At 44.3% G+C, this 15,765-nt stretch overlaps 1 pseudogene; it reads left to right on the top strand.

Annotated features, from left to right (window-relative positions):
• Positions 1–3,613: 3,613 nt before the first annotated feature.
• LOC126937326 (basic proline-rich protein-like) overlaps positions 3,614–15,765 on the top strand; it is a 54,715-nt pseudogene continuing 42,563 nt past the window's right edge.

Here is a 15,765-nt window from a genome sequence, read left to right as displayed (position 1 = left end):
AGTAGCTGGGACTACAGGGGTATGCCACCACATCTGGCTATTTTTTGTATTTTTTTGTAGAGATGGGGTTTCACCATGTTGCCCAGGCTGGTCAAGCGATCTGCCACCTCAGGCTCCCAAAGTGCTGGGATTACAGGCATGAGACACCACGCCAATTCTCCACTTCTTTTTATTTCCTATATAGTACACCTGGGCATCTGAGAGGTGGCTGGGAAGACCTATACAAACCTACTGGCTGGAGAATGCTAATAACTCATAATTATAAGAATTCCACCTTTGGTAACTACAACCACTTCTAGATTTTCAAATTCTGTTCACACACACACACAAATATCATCTCATTTGACACTCAGCACTACCCTGCCACAAGAAAGATAAAAGCATCACAGGAATATTCTCCCCCATGGAGCTGATAAAGAGAAAAAAAAAACTGAGATTCTGAGAGATGCAGTAAATCATCCAAAGTCATACAGATGGCCAGTGACAAGGCAAGTCCTTTGCCAGAGAAAACATACCTGGAGACATTCACCAGGGGTAGGGCAGGAGTGGGGCAGGGTCCACAAGATGAAGAGAGCAATGTTGGGAAATGGGCTTTGAGAGGGCAAGGTAATCCACACGAAATAAACAAGAGCTGAATGTGAACATTCCCCCACGGTAGCTGCTGTGCCAGACCTTGCTGACACACCCATCCCTCTAGGGGACCCAGGCAGTGACTCTGAAGACCACTGGCATGCCCATACAGGTGTTGATCCATTGGCCTCAAGGCACTTGAAATAGACGAAGTCATACTTCAGCATAGCAGTCCATCCATCTATTCAATAAGCATCATAGGGCGGCTTATTCTCCAAGGGGCTGAAAAGTCCTATTTCTGATTTCAAAGACTATAAACTAACAATTTGTAAGAGAAGAGAACAGAAGTTCTAAGAGTTAGGTGGGACACAGTGGCTCACGCCTATTATCCCAGCACTTTGGGAGGCCGAGGCAGGTGGATCACTTAAGGTCAAGAGTTCAAGATCAGCCTGGCCAACATGTTGAAACCCCATCTCTACCAAAAAATACAAAAAATTAGCCAGGGTGGTGGTGCACACCTGTAATCCCAGCTATTCATGGGACTGAGGCAGAAGAATCACTTGAACCCTGGAGACAGAGGTTGCAGTGAGCCAAGATCGTGCCACTGCACTCTAGCCTCCAGCCTGGGCGACAGAGTGAGACTCAGTCTCACAAAATAAAAAAAGAAAGAAAGAAAGAAAAAAAAAAAAAAAAGTCCTAAGAGTTCAACTCCTCTCAGCTCTACATGGTGGAACCAGAACTGCCATACATGTTTTCTGACTCTAAAATCCTTGCTTGACTCTCTGCTTTTACAGGAAAGGGAGACTGAGACAGGGTGAGGTTAGCACGACTTAAGCCCCACGTGGGGCAGAGAAGAGGTAGGATTTATGAGAGCTAAATCCCATGTCTGCATTTTAGCCATTAAACAAGGCTCTCTTCTAAGGACGGAACACAGAGGAGACATTGCTTTCCTTCTCTTTACACCAAAAGAGCCAAGAGTTCAAAGCCCCATCCAGCTGAGGCCTCTCTAACTGACCAGCCCCTTCGACTGTCAGCAGCACCCCCAGGGCTGCCCTATAGATTTGCATGGCAGACATCTCCAAGCCAGAATCATAGAACCTCTCACCAATGGACAGTTGCTTATTTGCCTTGAATTCAACTACTAATTGTCTTTTAATCACATGTTATGTGGTGGAAAAATGAATTTCAGAAAAGATATGTTCTGGGCCGGGGGCAGAGGCTCATGCCTGTAGTCCCAGCACTTTGGGAGGCTGAAGGGGGCAGATGCTTGAACTCAGGAGTTCAAGACCAGTCTGGGCAACATGGCGACATCCTATCACTACAAAAAATGCAAAACATTAGCTGGGCGTGGTGGCATATGCCTGCAGTCCCAGCTACTCGGGAGGCTGAGGTGGGAGGATCACCTTAGCTGGGGAGGTCTAGGCTACACCGATCTGCATTCCAGCCTGGGTGACAGAGACCCTGTCTCAAAAAAAGCAGGGTGTGTTGGGGAGGATCTTCTGTTAGAAAAAAGCAAATAATAGGTGCCCAATTCACGAATAATACTCTATTTTCACTCTGTATGAGGAGACTCTTCGCCTGACTCTAGGTATTAATCTGTACACAGATAATTCTTCTCCCCCTTGTCTCCCTGGGAATGATGCCTGTCTTGCTCACTGTGGTATCCCTCGCATCTAGCACAGTGGCTGGCACACAGCAGAAACTCAATATTTGTTGGATGTTGATGTACGCTTGTGTGCATGAGTAAAAAGGCTGCTATGTCACCTGCTGCCCTTGCAGTAATTATTTATCCTGGAAAGAACCCCCTGATATCCAGGGTGGCTCTCTAGGTTTAGGAAAGCAGAGGCCAGTGGGTGGGGGTTGCCTGTGTGTGTGCTTTCCCAGCAACTCCAATGACAATGCACCTGGATGTTGACTCCTCGAATGTTAGATGTTAGGCCTAAATATGGCAGCCCACACTGATGAGCACATCTGTAGGTGCCTCTTGCAAGAGACAATTGTAGCAGCCACGTGTAGGCTGGCCTTGGGACACCTAGACACTAGGTAATGTGCAGAAGTCTGCTGCGTCAAGTCACCATTCAGGAAAAGCAGCAAATGGCACTGCAAAGCCTCTGAGACCGTGCCGCTGTGGTGCTGTGACAGAGAAAAGTGACAAGGAGGAGAGGCAGAGTCGTCATCTACTGAGCATTCACTTTGTGCCAAGCATTTGGAAGCTGCTGTTATTACCCCCTACCCCCACCATTTCAGAAATTAGAAAACTGAGGCTTCAAATGGCCAGGAAGTTTGTCCAAGTTTCCTCAGCCCAAAAGGGACACAGCTGAGACGCAAATTCAGTTTTGTTTTAAGCCAAGCCCCACATTTTCTCCACCATCTCACTCCGTGTACTGAAAGGGCCACTAGATGGTATATATAATTCTGTTCTTGCTTTTTGAGGGCAGCACTTTGTCCAGCGTTGGGTGTGTGGTATCCCTGTCCCAGTGACAGCTTGGTGGTCCATTGAGTATCTAGTAAAACAGTTCCCCTGAAGACACCAAAAGCCAAGATTGTAGCATTTCCTTCAATATGCATATTTGCTCCATCCCATCTCCCTACCTTAATCTCTCATAATTTTTATTTTTCTTCTGACTGCCTGTCCCTTTCTGCCTATATCTTGGCCTTGCAATGACAGCCCTATGACCCTTAAAGCTACAACATGTGCCAAGCCACGGATCTCAAGAGCTTAATTTAATTAGGTCCTGGGATGGCCAAGTTCATGGCTGACATCATTTCTCAGAATCCAGTGGGGTATAGCCCTGTTGGCTGCAATGCATCAGGACATGGTGTGAGAGTCCAGAAGCAGGAACTGACCTTGCCCACTAGAAGGACAGGCTTGGTGGGGAAAGCCCTACTGCAGGTGCTTCCCCTCTGGAAGGCTGAGTGCACGCTCCAGGATGCACAGCAGTAGAGATTCTATAAAGCCGGTGACATCAAGTCATTCTAATGGAGGGAAAAGGTGTCCTAATGATGTGAAGAGAGGAGAATGTAGGAAATCAGACAGTGGACAATGCTTGGAGAACAACCAGGAGTTAGACTCATGGATACCTGTCATCAGGCAATAGGCACACAGCCACTCAGCTCAGGTTCAAAGCCGGGATCTCAGGTCCTCGAGAGCTTAGCAAAGATCAAGGTAGAAGCCCAGGGGTATAAGGGCTGGCAACTGGGTAAGTTATCGAAACCCAAATGAGGGTGAGAGGTTGGAACAGCAGACTAGAGCTCAGGGCGGAGAGAGCACATCTAGGGACAGAGCCTGTTAGGGGTTTTCCTCCACCCACCAATTCTCCAGCACCAACCAGGTGTCCTGCAGTTCAATTCAATTCTGACCCTAACAACTGGAGTTAGCACCAGACTCCACAGATTCAAGGGGCTCAGTACCACAAAATCACCTTCTCTTCAGATGCCGGCTGCAAGTGTGGGTGCCCAGGTTACCTGCACTTCTGTCTGCCTCTGCTACAAAGTCAGCGGTTCCCACAACCTCCTTCCTCAACTTCAATAATTGGCTAGAATTGTAATCACCCAATGGGTTGACCTTGCCCGCTCCCTGGGCAGAGCTGATTTCTCAAGACAGGGGAACTGCAATAGAGAAAGAGTAATTCACACAGAGCCGGCTGTGTGGTGGACCGGAGTTTTATTATTACTCAAACAAGTCTCCCCGAGCATTTGGATATCAGAGTTTTTAAGGCCAGCTTGGTGGGTGAGGAGAAACCAGTGAGCCAGGAGTGCTGATTGGTCAAGTAGGAGATGAAATCATAGGAAACTTATGAAACAAACCTTTACATTCCAGACCCACATCCCAGAACTTAAAGTAAAATAAAAAGAAAAAGAAAAAAGAAAGAAATCACAGGGAATTGAAGTTGTCCTCTTGCACTGAGTCAGTTCCTGGGTCAGGGCCACAAGAAAGATCAGATGAACCAGCCAATCAATCTGGGTGGTGCCAGCTGACCCATCAAGGGCAGGGTCTGCAAAATGTCTCAAGCACTGATCCTAGGAACAGTTTAGGGAGGGTCAGAATCCCGTAGCCTCCAGCTGCATGACTCCCAAACCACAATTTCCAATCTTGTGGCTAATTTATTAGTCCTACAAAGGCAGTCTAGTCCCCAGGCAAGAAGGTGGTCTGCTCTGGGAAAGGGTTGCCATGGTCTTTGTTTTAAACCATAAACCAAGTTCCTCTCAAAGCCCAGCCCACGTCCAGGAATGAACAAGGACAGCCTGGAGGCTAGACACAAGATGAAGTCGGTTAGGTCAGATCTTTCACTATCTCAATCACAATTTTGCAATGGCAGTTTCAGAATACTCATAGAACTCAGGAAAATGCTATACTTCCTATTACCATTAATTATAAAAGATGCAAACAAGCAGTTAGATGAAGAGGTAGATAGGGTGAGGTCCAGGAGGGTCCCCAGCACAAGAGCCTCTGTCCCATGGAGCTGGGATGTACCGCCCTCCCGGGAAGTGGATGTGTTCAACTCGCGTTTCCTGCATCCCATCATAGAAGGGTTTGGTTTTGGAGTTTTTTGTTGTTGTTGTCGTTGTTGTTGTTGTTTTGAGACAGAGTCTCGTTTCGTCGCCCAGGCTGCAGTGCAATGGCACGATCTCGGCTCACTGCAACCTCCGCCTCCTGGGTTCAAGCGATTCTCCTGCCTCAGCCTCCCTAGTAGCTGGGATTACAGGCACCTGCCACCATGCCTGGCTGATTTTTGTATTTTCAGTAGAGACGGGGTTTCACCATGTTGGCCAGGCTGGTCTGACCTCAGGTGATCCGCTTTCCTCAGCCTCCCAAACTGCTGGGATTACAGGTGTGAGCCACTGCGCCCGGCCCATATAAGGGTTTTTATGGAGATTTTGTTACACAGGCGTGATTGCAGCCACTAGTGACTAATGCGACTCCAGTCTCTCTTCCCTCCCTAAAGCTCCAAGGGTGGAGCTGAACGTTTCTAGCTCTAATCACAGTGTGGCCTCCCTGGTCACCATGCAGCCATCCAGGAACCCCTCTGTCTAAGTCATTATTAGCATACCAAAGACACTCTTACTGCTCAGGAGATTCTAAAGGTTTTAGAAGCTCTGTACCAGGAACCAGGGACAAAGACCAAATATTTTTTATTATACCACAGAGGCAAATGTCCTACTATCAAAATGAAGGTCAGAGCCACACAGGTAGCAAGGATGACTTATAGCTGCACCCTCCAAACTGATCCAGAACCTCAGCAACAGAAAAGGACAGAGGGGAGCCTGTACGTGTAAGGCTGAGGCAGGAGGATCACTTGAGCCCAGGAGTTCCAGACTGTAGTTCTCTATGATTGTAACTGTAAATGCCACTACACGGCCGCCTGGGCAGTATGAGACCCTGTGTGTGAGGCCCTGAATGACGTGGGAAAGAAAGATGTGGGAGCTTAACCGCTGATGAGAGGCCAAGAAGAGTTGAACTGAATTCAATTCAACCAGGACACCTGGTTGGTGCTGGAGAACTGGCTAGTGTCTGGAAGAGCCTTCTGTTCACATTGCTTCGGAGCTCCTGCTAAGTCATGGTGGTCATCATGGCTTCTCTGCTTTCCCCCAGATACCTTCTAAAAATTAACAATAAACAGGTTTATTATTGATCTTTTTAGATGGATGAATAAATTCATATTATAAACATTTAAAAAATCAATAATTATTGAACTTCTGTAGTTATGTTCTGAAGTTATAGTGGATTAATTTTGAGAAGGAGCCCCTGCCTGCAAGGTTTTTAATTCTATTTAAAGGCATGAGCCCTGTGCATGGGTGTGTTTCTTAATCCCAGCTACTTGGGAGGCTGAGGCAGGAGGATCACTTGAGCCCAAGAGTTCCAGGCTGTAGTTCTCTATGATTATAACTGTAAATGCCACTGCACTCCTGCCTGGGGAACATGAGACCCTGTCTCTAAAAAATAAAAATAAATTTCAAAAACTGAAAAAACAATTTTTAATATATATAGACATGAAAGGAACATACAAAAAAAATCATACCATTTCATTCTAGAAGAGACCTTAAAGCTTCTCCTAGTTTCCTATTGCTGCTGCAATAAATTACACAAATTTAGTGGCTTAAGACGATGCACGTTTATTATCTTACAACTCCGGAGCTCAGAGGCTGAAATGTTCTTACAGGCTAAACAGAGGCGAGGCACAGCTGCCATTCTTCTGGAGGCTGTAAGGGAGAATGTTTCCTTTCCTTTTCCTGCTGTAGGCAGCCACCTGCATTCCTTGGCTCACTGCCCTTTCTCCACCTTCAAAGGGCATCGCTTCAAACTCTATTTCTGTTACCACGTCTCCTACTTCTGACCTCTGACTCTGACCCTTCTACCTCCCTCTGGTAAGGACCCCTGTGATGACACTGGACCTACCCACATAATCCAAGATAGTCTTCCCATCTCATGATTCTCAGTTGATCACATCTGTAAAGTCCTTTTTGCAGTGTAAGGAACCATAGACAGGTGCCAGGGATAAGGATCTTTGCTGGGCAAAGGCGGTATTCTATCTATCACAAATTTCTCCTAACATAACCACCCTGATTTTTTTATTTTAATTTTATTATTTATTTATTTATTTATTTGAGACGGAGTCTTGCTCTGTCCCAGGCTGGAGTGCAGTGGCGCGACCTCGGCTCACTACATCCTCCGCCTCCCAGGTTCAAGCGATTCTCCTGCCTCAGTCTCCCAAGTAGTTGGGATTACAGGCAAGCACCACCACACCCGGCTAATTTTTGTATTTTTTGTAGAGACAGGGTTTCACCATATTGGCCAGGCTGGTCTCCAACTCCTGACCTCAAGTGTTCTACCCGCCACAGCCTCCCAAGGTGCTGGGATTACAAGCATAAGCCACCGCGCCCAGCCTGATTTTTTTAGACAAGAGTATTTAAGCATGGATAGGCCAAATGACTTTCCCAAGGCCATGAGTTTAGACTAGAACTCAGGGTATCTGAGTCCCACCATCATACTTCCCAGACAGGTGTTCTTTCTACTACATTAAGTTGCCACAAAAAAAATGAATAATACAAATTACTATATTGGTGAGTGCAAATTACATGCCCTGGAGTATTATGTTCGTAGGTACACAGAATTGCAGGATCAAAGAGTTAGTGCCCAGAGGACCTTAGAAGTCTTCTTGTCCAACCAGTCTGATCCTGCCTACATTCACATATTTCAACATCTCCAGTCACCAAGAGCTTTACAGTCTTGCCAAGGCAACACACAGCGCATTCCTGAGGCTGCTAGTTGTTAGCAAAGTATGTCTTGAATAACTGGATTGCCAGCTTCAGAGTGTGGACAATGCACACTACAATCCAGCCAGCCCCCAGGAGTGACCCACACAATAATGGAAATCCCAGAAACCCAGATGGACAAGAAGTCCAGGCCCCCTCCCTGGGAAATCTCTCACTTGAAACAGACAAGATCAGCAATCTGAATACTTACTCCAGCCTCAAGGGCCATCCTTCTGTCCCCAGCTTCCTGCTGGAACCAGAACCCAGACGTGCCTGTGACCAACATTGCTAGACATACCTCCACACACACACTCTTTAGTATAATAGAGCGGTAACAGACACATCCCTTGGCTGCATTTTTAGGATCCCTTACAGTTAAGTGTGGGCATAAAGTTAGCTTTCATCAATGGAATGCAAATGGAAGTCATGTGCACTACTTTGGGGCCAGGATTTAAGACACAGGTGTTCCTCCTTCATTCTTTTTTTATCCCCTTCTACCTGAATGCAGTGTCTCTGAGGATCTAGATAAACGCTGCTCCAGCTTTTGAGTCATTGCCCGGAAGACAGACACCTGCCGACCAGAAACAGTGCCCTTAGACTGCTGTGTGAGCAAGAAATCAAATTCCGTCGCATTTGAGCCACTATATAATGTGGGGTCTAATCTGTTGCAGTGGCTTCACTTACAATAACTAAGACCGTATCTCTCGAGGGAGAAGTATTATACAACTGCTACCTGAACAGTGTCACTGCCACTGGCTGTAGCCAAAGGTGAGTTCTGACTGTTCCTACCAGCCAGGCAACTATTGTTAAGTCTGTAGAGGCCTTGGCAAGTGACACGGGAGACTTAAGTGGCCTCCATTATCTTCATCCATGCCCCCATGCTTTGATAGAGACTACAGATTTTTTTTTTTTTTTTTTGAGACAGTGTCTTGCTCTGTCGCCCAGGCTGGAGTGCAGTGGCCTAATCTTGGCTCACTGCAACCTCCACCTCCCAGGTTCAAGAGATTCTCCTGCCTCAGCCTCCCCAGTGGCTGGGATTATAGGCATGTACCACCACACCCGGCTAATTTTTACATTTTTAGTAGAGATGGGGTTTTGCCATATTGGCCAGGCTGGTCTCGAACTCCTGACCTCAGGTGGCCCACCCATCTTGGCCTCCCAAAGTGCTGGGATTACAGGCATGAGCCACCACACTCACCCTTACAGCTGATTTCTTAGTATCACATAAAGTGCTACTCAACACTCCCTCCCCCACCCTGACACACACACATACATGCGATACCTTCTAACAAGATGCCAGCCCCAAGTCCCTTTCATGTGGGAGTTCTAGACCTGCCAATGTCACAATGATACTCAAGACGTCTGGAGAAAAATTCTACTCACCATCACTGCCACCTGCATTGTGTCATCACTTTTGGTCACTTCTGAGTCATGCAGTGGTCATCACCTCACACTGACATAGTGTGAACTAAGAGTAGACCTCAGATCAGTCTGTAGGGATTCTCCCAGTGCAGGAGAGCCAAGTCCACCCCACCAAAACTGCACTGCAGCTCCTTCCATTCATGCATATAGCCTTTTTCCAGGGGGTACGAGCCTGACACCGTGGACTCAGAAGCACCGGTGCCCTCTGACCACCCGATTTTGTGCAAGGCTCACCCCTCAGGCAGCCACCTGGCCTTTCCTGATATAAGGTGACCTTATATCAGGCCACCTTTTCCACCCTAATAACTTTCTATGACTTTGACTCTCAAGGAGGAAAGTTCCCCAGGCCAAGTTTCTCTATTAAAATAACAACAATAATAATAATAATAAGTGTAGAGCGTGATAGCTCACGTCTGTAATCCCAGCACTTTTGGAGGCCGATGTGGGTGGGTTGCTTGAGCCCAGGCATACAAGACTGGACTGAGCAACATAGCGAGACCTCATCTCTACAAAAAAAAAAAAAAAAAAAAAAAAAAGCAAACAATTAGCCCAGCAAGGTGGTGTGCGTCTGTAGTCCCAGCCACCTGGGAGGTTGAGGTGGGAGGATCACGTGAACCTGGGAGGCTAAGGTTGCAGTCAGCCGAGATCATGCCACTGGACTCCAGCCTGGGCGACAAAGTGAGACCCTGTCTCAAAAAATAAAAATAAATTAAAAAACAAAAAAACACTAAATCCTGGTTTCACATAGGACCAGGGTTCTGGAGAGCAAGAATGTATCTACATGATAGTCCTCATAAAAACAGAAAAATTTTCATGACCACAGACAAGGTGGTATTTTCCCTGAGCCAAATATTATAATTCCTTTGATGAGTCCTTAAGAAACTAAATGAGAAAAAAAATGTAAAAGAGAGTGCTTTGTGACTGCTTGAGCTCCCAGCAAACGCTGGTCGTCTTTGTGGCCACTGTGTGCAATCTCAAGTCCCCACACTGTCCTCACTTTACCTCGGAATGTGCCCAAAGAAGAGAGAAAATAATGAGGGGTGGAGGAGAGAGCACAGGCTCCATGGAGGAGGAATCCTTGCTGGACATGGAGCAGATGAGTAATCCGGGTGGGTAACAGGTGAGAAATCCAGCGAGGAAGAGAAGATGCGTAAAGGCAGAATCAGAGAAGGAGGGTGGTCTATGAGGATGTGAGTTTGCCCAGAACTGAAGGTGTCCATATTTTGGGAAATAGTAAGTAAACCATTTTAAAAGTCAGAAGGAAAAGTTCATTGACTATTTAGAACATTAGGACTCAATGAATTCTGAGCAGGTTAGTATTCTGACATAAACACCGAGAAAGACAAATTTGGTATCAGTGTAATTGGGAAGGACCAGGAAGAAGTTATGGGCTGAATTTTGAAATGGGGAGGTGAGGGAATGAACTAGAGCAGTGAGAAGAAAACCTCAGAGAAAAGAATGTATGGTAAACATTTCCAGGGATTCCATGACTGGTTGAATTCAGAGATTCATCCATTTCTAAAATCTGGCACTTGGATAACTAGCACAATGACTTGGCATTGGTGGAAATTTGGAGAGGCAGGGCTGATTTGGAGAAGGGATTTTTTTTTTTTTTTTTTTTAGATATGTTGCATTTGAGCAATTAAAAAAAGATCCTAATAGAAATGCCTGGTAAGCAGCTGAAGATGTGGAACTAACACTTGATTGAAAGAGCAAATACAGCTGTAGAGTCAGGAGCTACTCCCATGGTGGTAATAAACAAGAAACAAAAATAAATGAACTTTCCACCCATTGGGCCAAATAGCTAATTGAATGACTAGAGAAAAGGTAAGAGAATGCATATTCAATCAAAAATCAGGACCAGCAACTGTCCTAGGCACTGGGAATGCAGAGCTTCATTTCGCCTCCAACAGAACAGGCTTACCCTGGGGCAAAAAGTCTTTGTGCTGGTCCTGATGCCTGGAAGACAGACTATTGGGCGATTACTCCCAGGTCAGGCATTTCTGCATCCCGCCCCTGGCTGAATTAGAGGAAGGATAACTCTTTTCTCTCAGAATTCACTTCCTCTGCAGACCTCATGTTTCCTGATCTTCAAGAAATCTTGAGAGATATTTTAGCTCTATATAAGCTCTGAAACAGGCATAATTACCCGCAGCATCTTGCCCATTCTTCTCAAACACTGGAATTTATCCAATGTAAAAAAATTTCTTTTTTCCTTTTAAGAGAATTACCTTTTTAAAAAAATGCCTTTTAGAGTATGTATTTAGAAGTTTCAAATAATTGGGCTGGGTGCAGTGGCTCACGCTTGTGAGCAGCGGGTGCAGTGGCTCATGCCTCCCTGCACTTTGGGAGACCGAGGCAGGCAGATCACCTGAGGTCAGGGGTTCAAGACCAGCCTAGCCAACATAGTGAAACCCTATCTCTATTAAAAATACAAAAATTAGCTGGGCATGGTGGTGCTTGCCTGTAATCCCAGCTACTCGGGAGACTGAGGCTGGAGAATTGTTTGAACCCATGAGCCAGAGGTAGCAGTGGGCCAAGATCAGGCCACTGTACTCCAGCCTGGGTGATAGAGTAAGACTCTGTTTCAAAAGAAAAAAAAAAGAGTTTAAAACAATTGTAGATACATATGGTCTGGCTCACACATCTCTCTCTGTCTCTCTGTGTGTTTTCTCTCTCTCTCTCTCTCTCTCTCTCTCTCTCTCTCTCTCTCTCACTGGGGTGCGGGGCAGGGAACTCCCACTGAGTAGTTTCTTGTAAGGAACCAATTGACCTAAAGTCTTTCCCTACTGGAGATAGAGGCTGACAAGTCAGAAAATTGTGAGAACTTGGCCTTTGGCCTCCAAGTGTCCAAAAAAAAAAGAAAGAATGAATGAAGAAAAGCACTCAGGCTCCATATGTTCAAGACTACAAAGTTTATCTTTTGTATTAATATTTCTCTTTGTCCCAGGAGATGGAAAGGGCTGATAATATAATTACATGAATGCTTTTTATTTTAGTGATGCTTCTGTTACAGAAAAGTGGCTTTTTTTCTCCTCAAGTTTGGACTCAGGTTTACCAAATGGTCAGCACTCTGTAGTTAGCCCCCAGAGTCCTTCACTCTCTTTTCACTCGTTACAGAAAGCAAAGACGTGTTGGTCATTGCTGTGGCATTAACACCTTGAGAATGTCCTGGCCCTGGCATTAGCACTCATACATAAAGAGAGCTGTAGCTCGTGCATATTTTGATTCTTTATTTTAAAGAAAACAGGTTAAAAAAAAATGGTTCGAAACAGGAAAACGAGTCCTTGAGTTTTTCTTTTCTCACGAGAGTTCCCCAGGCTCTTCAAGAGACCATTATTAATATATTCTCAGTGGAGCTCTGAGTGATCTGCAATGTATTTCAGTTAAGGAAATGTGTTTTCCATGACCAATCACAATCTTTTTTTTTTTTTTTTTTTTTTGAGACAGAGTCTCACTCTGTCACCCAGGCTGGAGTGCAGTGGCATGTTCTCGGCTCATTGCAAACTCCACCTCCTGGGTTCAAGTGATTGTCCTGCCTCAGCCTCCCAAGTAGCTGGGATTACAGATGTGCACTACCACACCTGGCTAATTTTTGTATAGTAGAGATGGGGTTTCACCACGTCGGCCAGGCTGGTCTCGAACTCCCGACCTCAGGTGATCCACCTGCCTCGGCCTCCCAAAGTGCTGGGATTACAGGCGTGGGCTACCGTGCCCTGCCCCAACCATAATTTTGAGTTTGCTTAAATGTGGAATGAGAGGCCTTGATAATCATCACCATGAATATATATTTGGCCAAGGCGACTTTCTCTTGAATATAATTTTTAGAGCAGGAAGTGACCAAGAAAGAATGTATGTAAGACCCTGAAAACAAAATGTGCTCTTTATTCAGTGTGACTTTGTCCATTCAGAGAAAGATGGTCTTCTTTCAGAATGAGGTTTTCCTCCTAGAGACTGAGACTGATAGTGATTAGGAGGCATTGAATCTTGTGTCCTACAACAGTGCTACTCAGTCCATTCACACATTATAACCGGTCTCTGATCAGAAACTAAGAGAGAGTGACTACAAACTTCTATCACTATTTGACATTGACACGACATCCAAGCACATGATCAGTAACTTACTTGTTTCTTGAACCAAGATAGAGGCTTGAATGTCACCTGCCTCATATGATGAGTCACATGTGGTATGAGCCACACAATGGTACTGGACTGTGATGGATGGGAAAATTTTTTAAATAATAAAACAAATAAAAAGGAAAACTAGTTTTCACCACAGACAGTTTGAGAAGCACTGGCCTGCAAAGCTATTGGTTAGATATCCACACTATGACACAGTTTGGGGCTTCCAGAATTTCAAAATACCTGATTTAAACTTTCCAAGAAGTTTGAAAATGAAAATAACTCAATGAAATATTTATTTTCAGGGAAACTGAAAAGACGAAATTTTAAAGCAAAAGAGTAAAAAGAGATTCTGAGTTGTTCCAGTGTTTTCTTCATCTGCGGAAATGTGTAGGGCATATAGATACACTTTTATGTTACATTGCATGTAAAATAAGTTATATGCAGGGCAAAACAATGGCAACCTTGTGTATAACAGCAAAAGTCTGAAAACAACCTAACTGCCATCAATCAATGGCTGATTAAACCAAGTGTGACACTTTCATGCAATAAAGTATTTTGCAGTTGTGTATTCATCTCTTGAAACTGTTCACTATTGTGAACAGTTTCAGAACTTGTGAAACTGTTCACAAGTAGATATATATTAAACTAATAATACCACATTGGACACTATCTCATACCCTAAACCATAATGATATATATCTAATCAATAACCAATGTTATTTCTTTGAGGCCGAGGCGGGTGGATCACGAGGTCAGGAGATCGAGACTATCCTGGCTAACACGGTGAAACCCCGTCTCTACTAAAAATACAAAAAAATTAGCCGGGCGTGGTAGCGGGCGCCTGTAGTCCCAGCTACTTGGGAGGCTGAGTCGGGAGAATGGCGTGAACCCAGGGGGCGGAGCTTGCAGTAAGCCGAGATCGCGCCACTGCACTCCAGCCTGGGAGACACAGTGAGACTCCGTCTCAAAAAAAAAAAAAAAAAAAAAAAATTTCTGACAAACAAAAAAAAAAAAGAAAGATCAAGATCGAGACATACTCTACCTGTTCAGATACGACAAGATCTCCAATATATAGTAAGCTTTTTAAAAGGCACGGTGCAGAACAATATACATGATATGATACCATTTGTATAATGGTAACAACACAAACAAGTGTGTTGGTTTTTAGATGCATGAATTACTTTGGGAAGGCTAGAGTAGTTGCCTCCAGTCACTAGGTTCCTGATAGATAAAGAAAGCAAATTTGTCTTACCTTTCACCTTTGCCCTTTTGTATTATGTGCAAGTGATATCTATTTCCAACAATATATTAAAAGTAATAATTTAAAATATCAAAAACAAAAATGAGAAATAAATTATTCATGTTCAATCATACCCATAAAGTGAAACAACATCTGCCTTTAAATCTTCATGCAGGGGCTGGCACAGCGCCCTATGTTCACTATTTGATCAGTTGTTGAACTGAAAGTAATAGCTCATACAGAATTTAACAAGATGCCCTTCTAAACCCCCCCCCCAAAAAGGATCATTCAATATTTATCATTTACATTTGATATGTTTTCAAAGAATCAAATCATTTTAGCCAAAATGGACAAACTACATTATGGAAACAGATGAAACTGCTAAAACTGCTGAAAGACTGTAGAATCAACTTCAGAATCATGCTTTCTGCAAAAGGATAACTCATCCTTATAGATATAATCAGTAAATTAAGACGATTATAAGGCCGGGCGCAATAGCTCTCGCCTGTAATCCCAGTACTTTAGGAAACTGAGGCGGGAGGATCACTTGAGGTCAGGAGTTCGAGACCAACCTGGCCAACATGGTGAAACCCCATCTCTACTAAAAATACTAAAATTAGCCAGGCATGGTTGTGCGCACCTATAATCTCACTACACAGGAAGCTGAGGCAAGAGAATCACTTAACCCAGGGATGCAGAGGTTGAAGTGAGCTGAGGTTGCACCAGTGTACTCCAGCCTGAGCAACAGAGTGACACTCTGTCTCAAAAAAAGAAGAAAGAAAGAGAGAAAGAAAGAGAGAAAAAGAAAGAGAGAAAAAGAAAGAAAGAAAGAAAGAAAGAAAGAAAGAAAGAAAGAAAGAAAGAAAGAAAGAAAGAAAGAAAGAAAGAGGGAGGAAGGGAGGGAAGGAAGAAAGAAAGAAAGAAAAGAAAGAAAGAAAGAAAGAAAGAAAGAAAGAAAGAAAGAAAGAAAGAAAGAAAGAAAGAAAGAAAGAAAGAAAGAGAAAGAGAAAGAAAGAAGAGAGAGAGAGAAAGAAAGAAAGAAAAAGAAAGAAAGAAAGAAAGAAAGAAAGAAAGAAAGAAAGAAAGAAAGAAAGAAAGAAAGAAAGAAAGAAAGAAAAGAAAGAAAAAGAAAGAAGGAAAGAAGGAAAAAAGGA

Source organism: Macaca thibetana, chromosome 15, assembly GCF_024542745.1.
Source record: "Macaca thibetana thibetana isolate TM-01 chromosome 15, ASM2454274v1, whole genome shotgun sequence".
Classification (NCBI taxonomy): domain Eukaryota; kingdom Metazoa; phylum Chordata; class Mammalia; order Primates; family Cercopithecidae; genus Macaca; species Macaca thibetana.
Note: the sequence above shows the minus strand (reverse complement) of the source record. Positions and strands in the feature narration are given on the sequence as shown.